Source organism: Arachis ipaensis, chromosome B6 (genome assembly GCF_059453495.1).
Source record: "Arachis ipaensis isolate K30076 ecotype BB chromosome B6, ASM5945349v1, whole genome shotgun sequence".
Classification (NCBI taxonomy): Eukaryota; Viridiplantae; Streptophyta; class Magnoliopsida; order Fabales; family Fabaceae; genus Arachis; species Arachis ipaensis.
Window position 1 is genome coordinate 62,057,515 of NC_142441.1, and position 19,348 is coordinate 62,076,862.

Below are 19,348 nucleotides of genomic sequence, written 5' to 3' on the forward strand. Positions count from 1 at the left end.
CTAATCTCAATTCATAATTTGTCACAACTTCGATACAACTAACCAGCAAGTGCACTGGGTCGTCCAAGCAATAAACCTTACGTGAGTAAGGGTCGATCCCACGGAGATTGTTGGTATGAAGCAAGCTATGGTCACCTTGTAAATCTCAGTCAGGCGGATAATAATTGATTATGGAGTTTTCGAAAATAATACTAATTAAACAGAAAATAGGGATAGAAACACTTATGTAATTCATTGGTGAGAATTTCAGATAAGCGTGTAGAGATGCTTTCGTTCCTCTGAATCTCTGCTTTCCCCCTGTCTTCATCCAATCAGTCTTACTCCTTTCCATGGCTGGCTTTATGCAAGGGCATCACCATTGTCAATGGTTACATCCCCTCCTCTTGTCAAAATGGTCCAAATGCTCTGTCACAACACGGCTAATCATCTGAGGTTCTCGATCATGCTGGAATAGGATTCACCCTCCTTTTGCATCTGTCACTACGCCCAGCACTCGCGAGTTTGAAGCTCGTCACAGCCATTCAATCCCAGAATCCTACTCAGAATACCACAGACAAGGTTTAGACCTTCCGGATTCTCATGAATGCCGCCATCAATCTAGCTTACACCACGAAGATTCTGATTAAGAGATCTAAGAGATAATCATTCAATCGAAGGTAGAACGGAAGTGGTTGTCAGGCACGCGTTCATGGGGAATGATGATGATTGTCACGTTCATCACATTCAGGTTGAAGTGCGAATGAATATCTTAGAAGCAGAATAAGTTGAATTGAATAGAAAACAGTAGTAAGATATTTTCGAAAATTAAAATTAAAAAATTAAAATTTTAGTTAATTAAAAAGAAATTTTTGAAAAAGGGGGAAGATATTTTCGAAAATTAGAGAGAGAGAGTTAGTTAGGTGGTTTTGAAAAAGATAAGAAACAAACAAAAAGTTAGTTAGTTAGTTGAAACAAATTTTGAAAAGATAAGGAGTTAGGAAGTTAGAGAAGATATTTTGAAATCAAGTTTTTGAAAAAGATAAGATAAGAAGATATTTTTGAAAAGATATAATTGAAATTAGTTTTTGAAAAAGATTTGATTTTTAAAATCACAATTAAATGACTTGATTCACAAGAAATCACAAGATATGATTCTAGAACTTAAAGTTTGAATCTTTCTTAACAAGCAAGTAACAAAATTGAAATTTTTGAATCAAAACATTAATTGGTGATGTTATTTTCGAAAATTTGATATAAAAATAAGAAAAATATTTTTGAAAAATTTTTTTAGAATTTTTGAAAATAACTAAGAAAGTTGAAAAAGATTTGATTTTTGAAAAAGATTTTGAAAAAGATAAGATTTTTAAATTGAAAATTTGATTTGACTAATAAAAACAACTAGATTTTAAAAATTTTTGAAAAAGTCAAATCTAATTTTCGAATTTATGAGAGAGAAAAAAGGACAGATATTTTTTTTTATTTTTGAATTTTTAATGAAGAGAGAGAAAAACAAGACAAATGATGCAATGCATGAGAATTTTAGATCAAAACATGTGATGCATGCAAGAATGCTATGAATGTCAAGATGAACACCAAGAACACTATGAATGTTAAGATGAACACCAAGAACATATTTTTAAAAAAATTTTTATGCAAGGAAAACATGCAAGACACCAAACTTAGAATTCTTTAATGCTTAGACACTAAGAATTCAAGAATGCATATGAAAAATAAGAAAAGACACAAAACATGCAAATGCAAAGATCAAACAAGAAGACTTACCAAGAACAACTTGAAGATCATGAAGAACACTATGAATGCATGAAAATTTTCGAAAAATGCAAGATGCACATGCAATTGACACCAAACTTATAACATGACTCAAGACTCAAACAAGAAACATGAAAAATATTTTTGATTTTTATGATTTTCTAATTTTTTTGTATTTTTTTTTATTCGAAAATTAGTGTGAAAAAGAAAAATAAGGATTCCAAAATTTTTAATATGAATTCCAGGAATCTTATGCTCCAGTCTAGGAATTAGACATGGCTCACTAGCCAGCCAAGCTTTCAATGAAAGCTCTGGTCCAAAACACTAGACATGGCCAATGGCCAGCCAAGCTTCAGCAAACATAGATACCTCTCATGTATACAACAGCTGATATTTCATCCAACTTCATATATTTATGAGTAGAAGCCTCAGTCCAAAAGAATTTAGACATGGCATTACAGCCAGCCAGGCTTCACATGCTTCATGAAACACTAGAATTCATTCTTTAAAAATTTTGAATAACAAATATATTTTTTTTTTACAAAACATTTTTATTTTTTCGAAAACAAAAGAAAAATTTTTGAAAGATTTTTTTGAAAACTTTTTGAAAACAAAACAAAAAGAAAATTACCTAATCTGAGCAACAGTATGAACCGTCAGTTGTCCAAACTCGAACAATCCCCGGCAACGAAGCCAAAAACTTGGTGCGCAGAAATTGTGATTACACTTTAATTATGTAAAATTCATCGCTCTTTCTTTCCCTGGTAATGGTGCCAAAAACATGATGCCAATACCATGGTTCACAACTTCGCACAACTAACCAGCAAGTGCACTGGGTCGTCCAAGTAATACCTTACGTGAGTAAGGGTCGAATCCCACGAAGATTGTTGGTATGAAGCAAGCTATGGTCACCTTGTAAATCTCAGTCAGGCGGATATAAAATAGTAATGGGGTTTTCAAAAATAATTAAAAAAATAGGGATAGAAATACTTATGTAAATCATTGGTGAGAATTTCAGATAAGCGAATAGAGATGCTTTCGTTCCTCTGAACCTCTGCTTTCCTGCTATCTTCATCCAATCAGTCTTACTCCTTTCCATGGCTGGCTTTATGTGATACATCACCACTGTCAATGGCTACTTTCGGTCTTCTCTCGGGAAAATGATCCAAATGCCCTGTCACGGCACGGCTAATCGTCTGGAGGCATCACCCTTGTCAATGGTTTCATCCTATCCTCTCAGTGAAAATGGTCAACGCACCCTGTCACGGCACGGCTATTCATCTGTCGGTTCTCGATCATGCTGGAATAGGATTTACTATCCTTTTGCGTCTGTCACTACGCCCGGCAATCGCGAGTTTGAAGTTCGTCACAGTCATCCAATCATTGAATCCTACTCGCAATACCACAGACAAGGTTTAGACTTTCCGGATTCTCTTGAATGCCGCCATCATTCTAGCTTACACCACGAAGATTCCGATTAAGAGATCTAAGAGATACTCATTCAATCTAATGTAGAATGGAAGTGGTTGTCAGGCACGCGTTCATAGGGAATGATGATGATTGTCACGTTCATCACATTCAGGTTGAAGTGCGAATGAATATCTTCGAAGCGAAATAAGATGAATTGAATAGAAAACAGTAGTACTTTGCATTAATCTTTGAGGAACAGCAGAGCTCCACACCTTAACCTATGGAGTGTAGAAACTCTACCGTTAAAAGTACATAAGTGAATGGAGGGTAGGCATGGCCGAGTGGCCAGCCTCCCATGGAGGTCTAGAGATCTAAAAATGATCAAAAGATGTCTAATACAATAGTAAAAAGTCCTATTTATAATAAACTAGCTACTAGGATTTACAGAAGTAAGTAATTGATGCATAAATCCACTTCCGGGGCCCACTTGGTGTGTGCTTGGGCTGAGCTTGAAGTCTACACGTGGAGAGGTCATTCTTGGAGTTGAACGCTAGCATTTGTGCTAGTTTGGGCGTTCAACTCTGGTTTTGGATCCTTTTCTGGCGCTGGACGCCAGATTTGGGCAGAGAGCTGGCGTTGAACGCCAGTTTGCGTCGTCTATTCTTGGCCAAAGTATGGATTATTATATATTGCTGGAAAGCTCTAGATGTCTACTTTCCAACGCAATTCGAAGCGTGCCATTTCGAGTTCTGTAGCTCCAGAAAATCCACTTTGAGTGTAGGGAGGTCAGAATCCAACAGCATCAGCAGTCCTTCTTCAACCTCTGAATCTGATTTTTGCTCAAGTCCCTCAATTTCAGCCAGAAAATACCTGAAATCACAGAAAAATACACAAACTCATAGTAAAGTCCAGAAATGTGAATTTAACATGAAAACTAATGAAAACATCCCTAAAAGTAACCAGATTCTACTAAAAACATACTAAAAACAATGTCAAAAAGCGTATACATTATCCGCTCATCAGAATGCACTTGCAACTCTTTTTCTTTGAATTATTCCTTGTGGGCTCTCGATACTGCTCACTTTGTGAGCTGAGCTTGGTCTTTCCTTTCCTTGTTTCTTGGTCTTGTGTTGTGCTCAGCTCACTAAGTGAGCAGAGCTTTGTGCCTTGGTCCCTTGAGAGAGAGTATAGCGCTCCCTTGGTGAGCTTGGTGCTCTTGGAGAGAGCTTCATGGTTTGTTGCGCCACACTTTCTCCTTTCTTGGCCACACTTTTTCTTCCTTGGGCCACACTTCTTAGGCTACGCTTTCTTCTTTTCTTCTTTTCTTCACCTATAATTAATCAAAACAACCAATCAAAGTATCACCAAATTCACAAGATTAAATTTAGCCTAAACCTCATGATTTAGCATCAATTATATGGTAGTTGTTTGATTCAAAGAAGTCATACATTTTCATTCCAAATTACTTACTTAGAATGCAAGAAAGTGCATAAAACCAAATAAAAATAAAGAAAAGGGCTAGTAAAACTAGGCTAAGATGACTTGTCATCACAACACCAAACTTAAAACTTGCTTGTCCCCAAGCAAGCATCAAACATAAGAGAAGATAGAATGAGATAGATAAGTATATATGTTCTTATTAAGCAGATAATTGAATTTGGTCTATGGGGTTTTATGCAGATCTAAAGTAGCTCATTTATTACTTGCTGTCAAAACACACAATGTTTCTTTAAGGGTTCACCAAGGTTGCTGCTATAACTCCTTACTTTTTGCTCATTTCCATTGTTAGCTTTTCTTCTTTCTTTTGCATAAAGAGCTTATTACTTATTAAAGGCTTGGTGGCAAATGTTGCAGTGGCCTTTGGCTTATTTTCACTCAATATTTCTTCACCACAGACACATGGGTCACCTTTTTCTTCCTAGGATCATTGATGCCCAGCATCTCTTTGGATCACTAAATGTTTTGTAGCTAGGTTGCTCTTTATTGTGGACTTTCAGTTGGCAATCCCAAATCAGTTGATCTAAGTTGCCAAGTTTTAAAATACTCCTTAGAACCTACTTGTCCAAGCATATCCTAGTACACAAACACCACAGGCATATGTCCTAGGGTCCAAGCTATTGGTGTCTAGCCTTATTGTTTGTTTCTTTTGCAAACTTTTGGCTTTTCTTCTTTCTTTTTCTTTTTGTTTTGGTTTATTTTCAAGGGGCTTTCAATAATTGAGAGATCATAGCAGCAGACTAGCTTAGGCTTCAAGTACAAAGTCATTTTGCAGCATTTATTCTATGAGCTAACAATTGAATCAAACACACACCACCACTAACTTCCATCCTAACTTTTGTAACATTGAACAATTACTTTTCTAAATGAAACATCTTTCTTTTATTCAAACAGCAAAGGGAACAAGACAAAGTATTCAAGTCAATGAATGATGACAATTATTATGCAGATAGTTTATTTTTAGCTTACTACTAATGTAAACAAAAGGAATAGTAGAACATAAAGTAATTGGAGGCATGTCATGTTTCAGATATGCATCTTCCTTATTTAAGTATGAATAAGAAGAAAAACTTTACCACTTCTATTTGTCAGGCATTTCCATTCTTTTAGATTTACTGGATTCTCCCTTCTTCTTCTTCCTCTTCTGTCCATAATTACGAAGTCTGCTGGGAAGATAAACTTCCCAACCTTTACTAACAGATTTTCCACAATGCCATTGGGTGTCTTGATTGATCTGTCAGCCATCACCAAAGACATCCTGGTAGGTTTGAGTTCCTCTATGGCAAGCTTTTTCATCATTGATAACGGCATCAGATTGATGCTAGCACCAAGGTCACAGAGAGCTTTGTCTAGGGTCATTTTGCATATGGTGCATAAAACTACAAAGCTCCCTGGATCTTTGAGCTTTGGTGGGATAACTCCTTGAATCACAGCACTACATTCTTTAGTGAGAAGTATAGTTTCCTTCTCTTGCCAACTTCTCTTCTTGTTGATGAGTTCTTTTAGGAACTTTGCATACAGGGGCATTTGTTCCAATGCTTCAGCCAATGGAATTTTTATCTCCAATTTCTTGAAGATTTCAAGAAATTTTGGAAAATGTTGGTCCTTAGTCTCCTTGTTGAACCTTTGAGGATATGGCAAGGGTGGTGTGAAGTTCATTCCCTGCCTTTGTTCCTTGGTTGGCTCTCTCATTGCTTCCTTCTCTTTCCTTGATTTTTGTGGCTGATCTTCCCTTTCTTTGAGTTCCTCTGAGGTCTACTTGCTTGCTGTCTCCTCCTTGTCATTGGTTGCTTCTTCTTCAGCTTGTTTCTTGTCACTTTCTTTTGGCTTCTTGGTTGCTTCTTCATTTTTCACCAGGATTTTTCCACTCCTCAGTTGTATTGCCTTGCACTCCTCTTTTGGATTAGGGATGGTGTCACTTGGTAGTGAGCTTGATGGCCTTTCAATGGTAATTTGCTTGGAGAGTTGTCCAATTTGCCTTTTCATATTTTTCATGGAGGCTTCCTGGTTCCTTAATGTCATCTCTTAGTGCTTCATCATCTTTTCCATTAAGAGCCCCAAGTTGTTAATCCTTTGAGAGTCTTGTGAGATTGGTTGATTGTGGGGTGTTGAAGGTTGAGGGTAAGTGTTTTGATTTGAGGCTTGGTTATTGGATGGATGATGGTTAGAATTGGGGTAGGTGTTTTGTGGTTTTCTGTATGTGGCTGGGCTATTATTTTGTTGGTTGTTTCGGTTCGTGTTTTTCCAATTGTTTTGGTTTAAGTTTCTCTGCCATGGCTGTTGAGTTTGATTGTGGTTGTCTCCCCATCTGAGGTTGGGATGGTTCTTCTATGAAGGGTTGTAAGTATCACCATAGACTTTATTTGGCCCAGAATTTTGGTTGTGCATGTACTGGACTTGTTCTTGCTGTTGCTCCTCTTGAGTTTCTTCATTTTGCCCCCATGTGGTTGATGGTTGGCTTGTGTTGACTGCTGCAACTTGGAGGCTATCAATCCTCTTGGCCATTTGCTCAAATTGTTGTTGAATTTGCTGCTGCATCATTTTGTTTTGAGCTATGATTGAGTCCACTCCTTCCAACTCCATCACTCCCTTCCTTTGTGATGGTTGGCATTGCCTTTGGTGAGCAAAGAAATATTGGTTGTTGACCACCATATCAATGAGATTTTGGGCTTCCTCTGCCGTTTTCATTAGTTGTAAAGAGCCTCCTGCTGAATAATCAAAAGCCTCTTGAGATTTCAGTGTCAGGCCTTCATAGAAATTCTGCAATCTGTCCCACTCACTGAACATTCCCGGTGGACACTTCCTGATTAGAGCTTTGTATCGTTCCCATGCCTCATACAAGGGTTCAGCATCCATTTGTGTGAATGTTTGCACTTCAGTCTTCAATCTAATAACTCTTTGAGGTGGGTAAAATTTTGCAAGGAACTTGGTTACTAGATCATCCCAATTGTTGATGCTGTCTCTTGGGAAGGATTCTAACCATTGAGTGGCTTTATCTATGAGAAAAAAAGGAAATAACAGTAGCTTGTAACTGTCAGGGTGCACACCATTGGTTTTGATAGTGTCACAAATCCTTAAGAAGGTGGACAAGTGTTGGTTAGGGTCTTCAAGTGGTCCTCCTCCATAAGAACAATTGTTTTGAACCAAGGTGATGAGTTGTGGCTTTAGTTCAAAGTTATTTGCATTAACATTTGGGGTGAGAATGCTACTCCCACAATGTCTAGGATCTGCACATGTGTAGGAAGCCAAAACTCTCCTTTGGGGCTGACCATTGTCGTTGGCCACTCCCACTTGTGGATTTGTTGGATTTTCCTCCATTTCTTGGTTCTCTTCTCAACCTCCAAAGTGTTTCAGGATCAAAAGGTATGGATTCATCGCTTCTTCCTCCTGACATAAACACAGAACCAGGAACCAAAATTAAGCACTCTATTGCTAGAGTGAAGTTAGTGTTAACTTAAGCAAAAATTCAAACAGTTAGTATGCTTAGTAAAAAGAAAAAGAAAAAGTGCTTAATCTAGACCACCACCTCACTTAATCATTGTCAACCTAATCAATCCCCGGCAACAGCCCCAAAAACTTGATGTGTGGAATACGATCCAACACAAAACTCACCGGCAAGTGTACCGGGTCGCATCAAGTAATAATAACTCACATGAGTGAGGTCGATCCCACAGGGATTGAAGGATTGAGCAATTTTATTTTAGTGGTTGATTTAGTCAAGCGAATCAAGTATTGGTTGAGTTGTTTGCAATTGGCAGAAACTAAATTGCTTGAAATGTAAAGGGAGAAGGGTAAAATGCAGTAAATTAAAGAACAGGAAAGTAAAAGTGCTGAAGCTTAAAGAACAAGTAAAGTAAATTGCAGAAACTTAGATTGCAAGAAATGTAAATAACTGAAGCTTAAAGTGCAAGAATTGTAAATTGCTTGAATTATAAAAGGAATTGGGAATTGGGATTGTAGAATTTAAACAAGAACAAGTAAAGTGCATTAAACAAGAAGGTAGAAAATTTAATTGCAGTGGAGTAGATCTTAAACAGAAAAGTAAAATGCCCTAAAAGATTAAGAAAACAAAAAAGCAATGCTTAATTTGCAGCAATTTAAAAGTGGTTCAAGATTTCAGGAGTGGAAGAGACTAGATAACAAGTCTAGATCTCAAATCCTTCCTTGATCCGACAAGAACAATTGCAAAAGAAATAAAGAAAAGTAAATTGCAGAAAGAGTAGAAGAAGAAGCAATGAACAGAAAATGAAATTCAATTATGCAGAAAGTTTAAGAAGAGATCTCAAGGTGAGATTGAAACAGAAGTTCTTCAATTCTTCACCCAAAATCCAAAGCAAGAAAATTAAAGAGTGCTCAAGTAAGAACAAGGAAGAAGAGAGATCAATTCTCCTTCCCAATTCTCTGAAATCTAAATTCAAAAACAAAAAGCTTAAAAATGAAAATGAGAGTTCAAAGAAAAATCAAAAGTAATGTCTAAAAAAAAGAAGAAGGTAAAAGTCCTAATTACATCAAACTAACTCCTATTTATACACTTTCTATTCTTGGATATGGGAATTTGGATGGGCTTTTAATTTGGTGAATATTTGAATTTAATTGGATTTTTGGTTGATTTTTCAGCCCATGAGTAATTTGCTTCCAGGGCGATGCTCAGCTCACAAAGTGAGCTGAGCTTTGAGACTTAGTGTGGGGAGGCCTTGCGTAGCGTGCTGTTGCTTGGGGGAGGCATCAGGGGAAAGCTCAGCTCACAAAGTGAGCTGAGCATTGGTGTCTTGGTGCCAAATTTGTTGCGCGCCTTGTGTTGCTGGACCGTGCCAATTTTGTTGCGCACTCCACTCCCCCTGGCCATGTCAAGATGCGCTAGTGTGATGCCCATGGGTAGTGCTCAGCTCTCCAAGTGAGCTGAGCCTTGGGGTATTCAAGGGAAGGTCCTTGGTTCGAGACTTGCTGAGTGCATGCGCTGCCCATTTCTTTGGTTTTCTTGTGGTGCCTTACTTCCTTGCTTCCTCAAGGTGTGGAGTTCGAACCTTAGGGGATGCATTTGGACATTTTTTGCTTATTTTTCCTTGTGAGTAGCGCTCCCCCCATCCCCCTTTGGTCATGGGTTCAACTCTTGGAGAATGCACTTACAACTCATTTTCTTTGAATTATTCCTTGTGGGCTCTCGATACTGCTCACTTTGTGAGCTGAGCTTGGTCTTTCCTTTCCTTGTTTCTTGGTCTTGTGTTGTGCTCAACTCACTAAGTGAGCAGAGCTTTGTGCCTTGGACCCTTGAGAGAGAGTGTAGCGCTCCCTTGGTGAGCTTGGTGCTCTTGGAGAGAGCTTCATGGTTTGTTGCACCACACTTCCTCCTTTCTTGGCCACACTTTTTCTTCCATGGGCCACACTTCTTAGGCTACACTTTCTTCTTTTCTTCTTTTCTTCACCTATAATTAATCAAAACAACCAATCAAAGTATCACCAAATTCACAAGGTTTATAAATCATTAAAAATCAATTAAATTTAGCCTAAACCTCATGATTTAGCATCAATTATATGGTAGTTGTTTGATTCAAAGAAGTCATGCATTTACATTCCAAATTACTTACTTAGAATGCAAGAAAGTGCATAAAACCAAATAAAAATAAAGAAAAGGGCTAGTAAAACTAGGCTAAGATGACTTGTCATCACCCAGCATTCGCGAGTTTGAAGCTCGTCACAGCCATCCCTTCCCAGATCCTACTCGGAATACCACAGACAAGGTTTAGACTTTCCAAATCTCAGGAATGGCCATCCATGGGTTCTAACTTATACCACGAAGATTCTGATTAAGGAATCCAAGAGATACTCATTCAATCTAAGGTAGAACGGAAGTCGTTGTCAGGCACGTGTTCATAGGGAATGATGATGACTGTCACGATCACCACATTCATGTTGAAGTGCGAATGGATATCTTAGAAGCGGAATAAGTTGAATTGAATAGAAAAACAGTAGTACTTTGTATTAATTCATGAGGAACAGCAGAGCTCCACACCTTAATCTATGGTGTGTAGAAACTCTACTGTTGAAAATACATTAGTGATGAAGGTCCAGGCATCGCTGAATGGCCAGCCCCCATATGTGATCAATATGATCCAAAGTTCAACTAAAAATCATAAAATGTAAATACAATAGTAAAAAGTCCTATTTATACTAAACTAGCTACTAGGGTTTACAAAAGTAAGTAATTGATGCATAAATCCATTTCCGGGGCCCACTTGGTGTGTGCTTGGGCCGAGCTTGAAGTTTACACGTGCAGAGGCTTCTTTTGGAGTTGAACACCAAGTTGTAACGTGTTTTTGGCGTTCAACTCTGGTTCGTGACGTGTTTCTGGCGTTTAACTCCAGACTGCAGCGTAGAACTGGCGTTCAATGCCCTTTTGCGTCATCTAAACTCGGCCAAAGTATGGACTATTATATATTTCTGGAAAGCCCTGGCTGTCTACTTTCCAACGCAATTAAAAGCGCGCCATTTTGAGTTCTGTAGCTCCAGAAAATCCACTTCGAGTGTAGGGAGGTCAGAATCCAACAGCATCAGCAGTCCTTCTTCTACCTCTGAATCTGATTTTTGCTCAAGTCCCTCATTTTCAGCCAGAAAATACCTGAAATCACAGAAAAACACACAAACTCACAGTAAAGTCCAGAAATGTGAATTTAACATAAAAACTAATAAAAACATCCCTAAAAGTAACTAGATCCTACTAAAATCATACTAAAAACAATGCCGAAAAGCGTATAAATTATCCGCTCATCACAACACCAAACTTAAATTGTTGCTTATCCCCAAGCAACTGAAAATCAAATAGGATAAAAAGAAGAGAATATACTATAAATTCTAAAATATCAATGAAACCTAGCTCCAATCAGATGAGCGGGACTTGTAGCTTTTTGCCTCTTGAATAGTTTTGGCATCTCACTTTATCCATTGAAGTTCAGAATGATTGGCATCTATAGGAACTTAGAATTCAGATAGTGTTATTGATTCTCCTGGTTCAGTATGTTGATTCTTGAACACAGCTACTTTATGAGTCTTGGCCGTGGCCCTAAGCACTTTGTTTTTCAGTATTACCACCGGATACATAAATGCCACAGACACATAATTGGGTGAACCTTTTCAGATTGTGACTCAGCTTTGCTAAAGTCCCCAATTAGAGGTATCCAGGGTTCTTAAGCACACTCTTCTTTTGCTTTGGACCTTGACTTTAACCGCTCAGTCTCAAGTTTTCACTTGACACCTTCACGCCACAAGCATATGGTAGGGACAGCATGGTTTAGCCGCTTAGGCCAGGATTTTATTCCTTTAGGCCCTCCTATCCACTGATGCTCAAAGCCTTGGATCCTTTTTATTTACCCTTGCCTTTTGGTTTTAAGGGTTATTGGCTTTTTTCTCTTGCCTTTTGGTTTTAAGAGCTTTTGGCTTTTTCTGCTTGCTTTTTCTTTTTCTATTTTTTTTTCGCCATTTTTTTTCTACAAGCTTTTGTATTCACTGCTTTTTCTTGCTTCAAGAATCATTTTGATGATTTTTCAGATTATCAAATAACATGTCTCCTTGTCATCATTCTTTCAAGAGCCAACATATTTAACATTCTAAAACACCAATTTCAAAAAGACATATGCACTGTTCAAGCATTCATTCAGAAAACAAAAAGTATTGTCTCCACATCAATATAATTAAACTAAGTTCAAGGATAAATTCGAAACTCATGTACTTCTTGTTCTTTTAAATTAAAAACATTTTTCATTTAAGAGAGGTGATGGATTCATAGGACATTCATAACTTTAAGACAAAGTTTCTAAATACTAATGATCATGTAATAAGACACTAACATAGATAAGCACTTAACATAAAGAAAATGAAAAATAGAAAATTTGAGAACAAGGAATGAGTCTACCTTAGTGATGGTGGCGTTTTCTTCTTGAGGAACCAATGATGTCCTTGAGCTCTTCTATGTCTTTTCCTTGTCTTTGTTGCTCCTCCCTCATAGCTCTTTGATCTTCTCTAATTTCATGGAGGATGATTGAGTGCTCTTGATGTTCCACCCTTAGTTGTCCCATGTTAGAACTCAGTTCTCCTAGGGAGGTGTTGATTTGCTCCCAAAAGTTCTGTGGAGGAAAGTGCATTCCTTGAGGCGTCTCAGGGATTTCTTGGTGATGAGCTTGTTCATGCGTCTCTTGAGATCCATGAATAGGCTCTCTTGTTTGCTCCATCCTTTTCTTAGTAATGGGCTTGTCCTCATTAATGAGGATATCTCCCTCTATGTCAATCCTAGCCGAATTGCATAGATGGCAAATGAGGTGAGGAAAGGCTAACCTTGCCATAGTGGAGGTCTTGTCAGCCACCTTGTAGAGTTCTTGAGGTATAATCTCATGAACCTCCACCTCTTCTCCAATCATGATGCTATGGATCATGATGGCCCGGTCTATAGTAACTTCAGACCGGTTGCTAGTGGGAATGATTGAGCGTTGAATGAACTCCAACCATCCTCTAGCTATAGGCTTAAGGTCCAGTCTTCTCAGTTGAACCGGTTTGCCCTTTGAGTCAATCTTCCATTGAGCTCCTTCCAAACATATGTCCATGAGGACTTGGTCCAACCTTTGATCAAAGTTGACTCTCCTTGTGTAGGGGCGTGCGTTCTCTTCCATCATTGGCAAGTTGAATGCCAACCTAACATTTTCTGGACTAAAATCGAAGTAATTCCCCCGAACCATGGTGAGATAATTCTTTGGGTTCGGGTTCTTACTTTGATCATGGTTCCTAGTGATCCATGCATTAGCATAGAACTCTTGAACCATTAGAATTCTGACTTGTTGGATGGGGTTTGTTAGAACTTCCCAACCTCTTCTTTGGATCTCATGTCGGATCTCCGGATACTCATTTTTCTTGAGTTTGAAAGGGACCTCGGGGATCACCTTCTTCTTGGCCACAACATCATAGAAGTGGTCTTGATGGGCTTTGGAGATGAATCTTTCCATCTCCCATGACTCGGAGGTGAAAGCTTTTGTCTTCCCTTTCCCTTTTCTAGAGGATTCTCCGGTCTTAGGTGCCATCAATGGTAATGGGAAACGAAAAGCTTTATGCTTTTACCACACCAAACTTAGAATTTTTGCTCACCCTCGAGCAAGAGAAGAAAGAATAGTAGAAGAAGAAGAAGAAGATATGAAGGAGAAGGAGAGAGAGTTGTGTTTCGGCCAAGAAGGGGAAGAGAGGGATGTGTTGTGTAAAAATGAAGAAGAATGGAGAGGTTTATATAGTGGAGGGAGAGGGGTTAATGTTCGGCCATATGGGGGGGTTTGGGTGGGAAAGTGATTTTGAATTTTGAAGGTAGGTGGGGTTTATGAGGTAGGTTTATGGGGAAGAGTGGATGGACATGAGTGGTGAATGGGTAATAGGGAAGAGAGCTTTGAGGTGATTGGTGAAGGGTTTTGGGGAAGGGTGTTTATTGGGAAGAGAGAATGAACATTGAGAAGAGGGAAGAATATGCGTGGAGGTAGGTGGGGATCCTGTGGGGTCCACAGATGCTGAGATGATCCTGTGGGGTCCACAGATTCTGAGGTGTCAAGGATTTGCATCCCTGCACCAATTAGGCATGTAAAAGGCTTTTGCATGCAATTCTGGCGTTTAAACGCCGAATTGGTGCTTGTTCTGGGCGTTCAGCGCCCAGATGCAGCATGTTTCTGGCGTTGAATGCCAGTTCTATGCTTGTTTCTGGCGTTCAGCGCCAGCTTTCCTCAGTGTGTATTTCTGGTGTCTGAATGCTAGAATGCTGCTTGTTTCTGGCGTTCAAAGCCAGATCCATGCTCTGTTCTGGCGTTGAACGCCAGCCAGATGCTCCTTACTGGCGTTTAAACGCCAGTAAGCCCTTCGTCCAGGGTATGATTTTTCTTCTACTGTTTTTGATTCTGTTTTTTATTTTTCTATTTATTTTGTGACTCCACATGATCATGAACCTAATAAATCATGAAAGAACAACAAAAATAAAAATAAAATTAGATAAATAAAGATTGGGTTGCCTCCCAACAAGCGCTTCTTTAATGTCAATAGCTTGATAGTGGGCTCTCATGGAGCCTCACAGATGTTCAGAGCATTGTTGAGACTTCCCAACACCAAACTTAGAATTTGGATATGGGAGTTCAACACCAAACTTAGAGTTTGGTTGTGGCTTCCAAACACCAAACTTAGAGTTTGACTGTGGGGGCTCTGGTTGACTCTGTTTTGAGAGAAGCTTACTGTGCCTCTTTTCCATGTTTACAGAAGGGTGACCTTGAGTTTTAAACACAAGGGAGTCCTCATTCAATTAAAGGACTAGTTCACCTCTGTCAACATCAATCACAGCTCTTGCTGTGGCTAGGAAGGGTCTTCCAAGGATGATGGATTCATCCTCATCCTTCCCAGTATCTAGGATTATGAAATCAGCAGGGATGTAAAGACCTTTAACCTTTACTAACACGTCCTCTACTTGTCCATAAGCCTCTTTTCTTGAGTTGTCTGCCATCTCTAATGAGATTCTGGCAGCTTGCACCTCAAAGATTCCAAGTTTCTCCATTACAGAGAGTGGCATGAGGTTTATTCTTGACCCAAGGTCACATAAAGCCTTCTCAAAGGTCATGGTGCCTATGGTACAGGGTATTTGGAACTTTCCAGGATCCTGTTCCTTCTGAGGCAATCTCAGTTGATCCAATGCATTTAGTTCATTGGGGAACAGGGGAGGTTCATCTCCCCAAGTCTTTTTACCAAATAAATTGGCATTCAGCTTCATGATTGCACCAAGGAACTTGGCAACTTGCTCTTCAGTAACATCATTCTCTTCAGATGAGGAATACTCATCAGAGCTCATGAATGGCATAAGGAGGTTCAATGGAATCTTCATGGTCTCTAGATGAGTCTCAGATTCCTTTGGTTCCTCAGAGGGGAACTCCTTATTGATCACTGGACATCCCAGGAGGTCTTCCTCTTTGGGATTCATGTCCTCCCCTTCCTCCTTGGATTCGGCCATGATTGTTATATCAATGGCCTTGCACTCTCTCTTTGGATTCTCTTCTGTATTACTTGGGAGAGTACTAGGAGGAGTTTCAGTGATCTTCTTACTCAGCTGGCCCACTTGTGCCTCCAAATTTCTAATGGAGGACCTTGTTTCATTCATGAAACTCAAAGTGGCCTTAGATAGATCAAAGACTAAATTTGCCAAGCTAGATGGATTCTGCTCAGAATTCTCTGTCTGTTGCTGAGTGGATGATGGAAAAGGTTTACTATTGTTAAACCTGTTTCTTCCACCATTAGTAAAGCCTAGTTGAGGCTTTTGTTGATCCTTCCATGAGAAATTTGGGTGATTTCTCCATGAGGGGTTATAGGTGTTTCCATAAGGTTCACCCATATAATTTACCTCTGCTATTGCAAGGTTCTCAGGATCGTAAGCCTCTTCTTCAGAAGATGCCTCTTGAGTACTGTTGGATGCAGCCTGCATTCCATTCAGACTATGAGAAATCATATTGACTTGCTGAGTTAATATTTTATTCTGGGCTAATATGGCATTCAGAGTATCAATTTCAATAACTCCTTTCTTCTGAGGCGTCCCATTACTCACAGGATTCCTCTCAGAAGTGTACATGAACTGGTTATTAGCAACCATGTCAATAAGTTCTTGAGCTTCTGTAGGCATTTTCTTTAGGTGAATGGATCCACCTGCAGAAGTATCCAATGACATCTTAGCTAATTCAGACAGACCATCATAGAATATATCCAAAATGGTCCATTCTGAAAGCATGTCAGAAGGACACTTTTTGGTCAATTGCTTGTATCTCTCCCAAGCTTCATAGAGGGATTCACCTTCTTTTTGTCTGAAGATTTGAACATCCACTCTAAGCTTACTAAGCTTTTGAAGAGGAAAGAACTTGGCTAAGAAAGCCGTGACCAGCTTATCCCAAGAGTTCAGGCTATCCTTGGGTTGAGAGTCCAACCACACTCTAGCTCTGTCTCTTACAGCAAAAGGGAAAAGCATGAGCCTGTAGACTTCAGGATCTACTCCATTAGTCTTAACAGTATCACAGATCTGCAAGAATTCAGTTAAGAACTGAAAGAGATCTTCAGATGGAAGTCTATGAAACTTGCGTTGCATCAGAGAAACTAGTTGAGGCTTAAGCTCAAAATTGTTTGCTCCAATGGTAGGGATGGAGATGCTTCTTCCATGTGAATTGGAATTTGGTGCAGTAAAGTCACCAAGCATCTTCCTTGCATTATTATTATTTTCGGCTGCCATCTCCTCTTCCTTTTTGAAAATTTCTGTAAGGTTGTCTCTGGATTGTTGTAATTTAGCTTCTCTTAGTTTCCTCTTCAGAGACCTTTCAGGTTCAGGGTCTACTTCAACAAGAATGTTCTTGTCCTTGCTCCTGCTCATGTGAAAAAAAGAGGACTAAAGATACCGGGGATCCTCTTTACCACAGTATAGAGGTTCCCTTGTGTGAGTAGAAGAAAAGAAGAATAAGAATGTAGAAGAGAAGAATTCGAACTCAGAGGAGAGGAAGGGGTTAGAATTTTGGGGTGAAGAGAAGTGTTAGTAGATGAATAAATAAATAGAAGGAGATGGGAGAGAGGGAATTTTGAAAACTAAATTTTGAAAAAGAGTTAATAATTTTCGAAGATTAAGATAAAATTAAAATTAAAATTAAAAATCGAAACAATTAATTAATTAAAAAGAATTTTTGAAAAAGAGGGAGGTATTTTCAAAAATTAGAGAGGGATAGTTAGTTAGGTAGTTTTAAAAGAGATAAGAAACAAATAAAAAGTCAATTAGTTAGTTGAAAAAGATTTGAAATTCAATTTTGAAAAGATAAGAAGCTAAGAAGTTAGAAAAGATATTTGAAAAAGATATGATATGAAAAGTATGATTAAAAAGATATGATTTTGAAAAAGATAAGATAAAAAGATATTTTTGAAAAGATATGATTGAAATTAGTTTTGAAAAAGATTTGATTTTTAAAATCACAATTAATGACTTGATTCACAAGAAATCACAAGATATGATTCTAGAACTTAAAGTTTGAATCTTTCTTAACAAGCAAGTAACAAGCTTGAAATTTTTGAATCAAAACATTAATTGTTGATAATATTTTCGAAAATTATGAGATAAAATTAAGAAAAAGATTTTTGAAAAATATTTTTTTAAAATTTTCGAAAATAAATAAGAAAAAATGAAAAAGATATGATTTTTGAAAAAGATAAGATTTTTAAATTGAAAATTTGATTTGACTCATAAGAAATAACTAAAATTTTTTTTTAAAAAGTTTTGAAAAAGTCAACTCAAATTTCGAAAATTTATGAGTGAAAAAGGGAAAGATATTTTTTTGATTTTTGAATTTTTAATGTTGAAAGAGGAAAACATCAAAAAGACTCAATGCATGAGCTTTTTTAGATCAAAACAATGAATGCATGCAAGAACACTATGAATGTCAAGATGAATACCAAGAACACTTTGAATGTCAAGATGAACATCAAGAACATATTTTTGAAAAATTTTTTATGCAAAGAAAACATGCAAGACACCCAACTTAGAAATCTTTAATGCTTAGACATTAAGAATTCAAGAATGCATATGAAAAACACCATGCAACACAAAACAATATAATATGAAGATCAATCAAGAAGGTTTATCAAGAACAACTTGAAGATCATGATGAATGCAATACATGAATGCAATTTTCAAAAAAAAAATGCAAGATGAGTATGCAATTGACACCAAACTTAAAATTTGACACAAGACTCAAACAAACAGCATAAAATATTTTTGGTTCTTATGATTTTAGGATTTTTTTTTGTATTTTCTTTTAAATTTTTTTTTCCGAAAAACATATAAGAAAAAGAAAATAAGAAATTCAAAATTTTTAATAAGAATCCCAAGAATCTTTCAATGTTGGCCTAAGGCTCCAATCCAAGGCTTGGGATATAAATCAGGCATGCAACATCTGATATTCCAATTAACTTGCCTCTATGCTGATGGTTGGAAGCCACAGTCCAAAAGAATTAGACATGGCTTCACAGCTAGCCAGGCTTCAACATGCTTCATGAAACACTAGAATTCATTCTTAAAAATTTAGAATAATTTTCGAAAACAGATGAGAAATTTTTGAAAGATTTTTGAAAAATTTTTGAAAATAAAACAAAAAGAAAATTACCTAATCTGAGCAACAAGATGAACCGTCAGTTGTCCAAATTCGAACAATCCCCAGCAACGGCGCCAAAAATCTGGTGCACGAAATTGTGATCCCTGGTAATGGCTCCAAAAACTTGGTGCTCTAATCTTAATTCATAATTTGTCACAACTTCGATACAACTAATCAGCAAGTGCACTGGGTCGTCCAGGTAATAAAACCTTACGTGAGTAAGGGTCGATCCCACGGAGATTGTCGGCTTGAAGTAAGCTATTGTCACCTTGTAAATCTCAGTCAGGCGGATTCAAAGGGTCGTAGAGTTTTCATAATTAAAAGATAAATAAAACATAAAATAGGATAGAGATACTTATGTAATTCATTGGTGAGAATTTCAGATAAGCGTATAGAGATGCTTTCGTTCCTCTGAACCTCTGCTTTCCTGCTGTCTTCATCCAACCAATCCTACTCCTTTCTAAGGCAAGCTGTATGTCAGGCATCACCGTTGTCAATGGCTACATCCTGTCCTCTCAGTGAAA

At 37.9% G+C, this 19,348-nt stretch overlaps 1 non-coding gene across 1 annotated transcript; it reads left to right on the top strand.

Annotated features, from left to right (window-relative positions):
- The first annotated feature begins 16,426 nt into the window (after positions 1-16,426).
- On the top strand, positions 16,427-16,534 carry LOC148555810 (small nucleolar RNA R71). The gene has a single exon (XR_015886830.1). It is a non-coding gene; the product is annotated as a small nucleolar RNA R71 (small nucleolar RNA).
- The last annotated feature ends 2,814 nt before the right edge of the window (positions 16,535-19,348 follow it).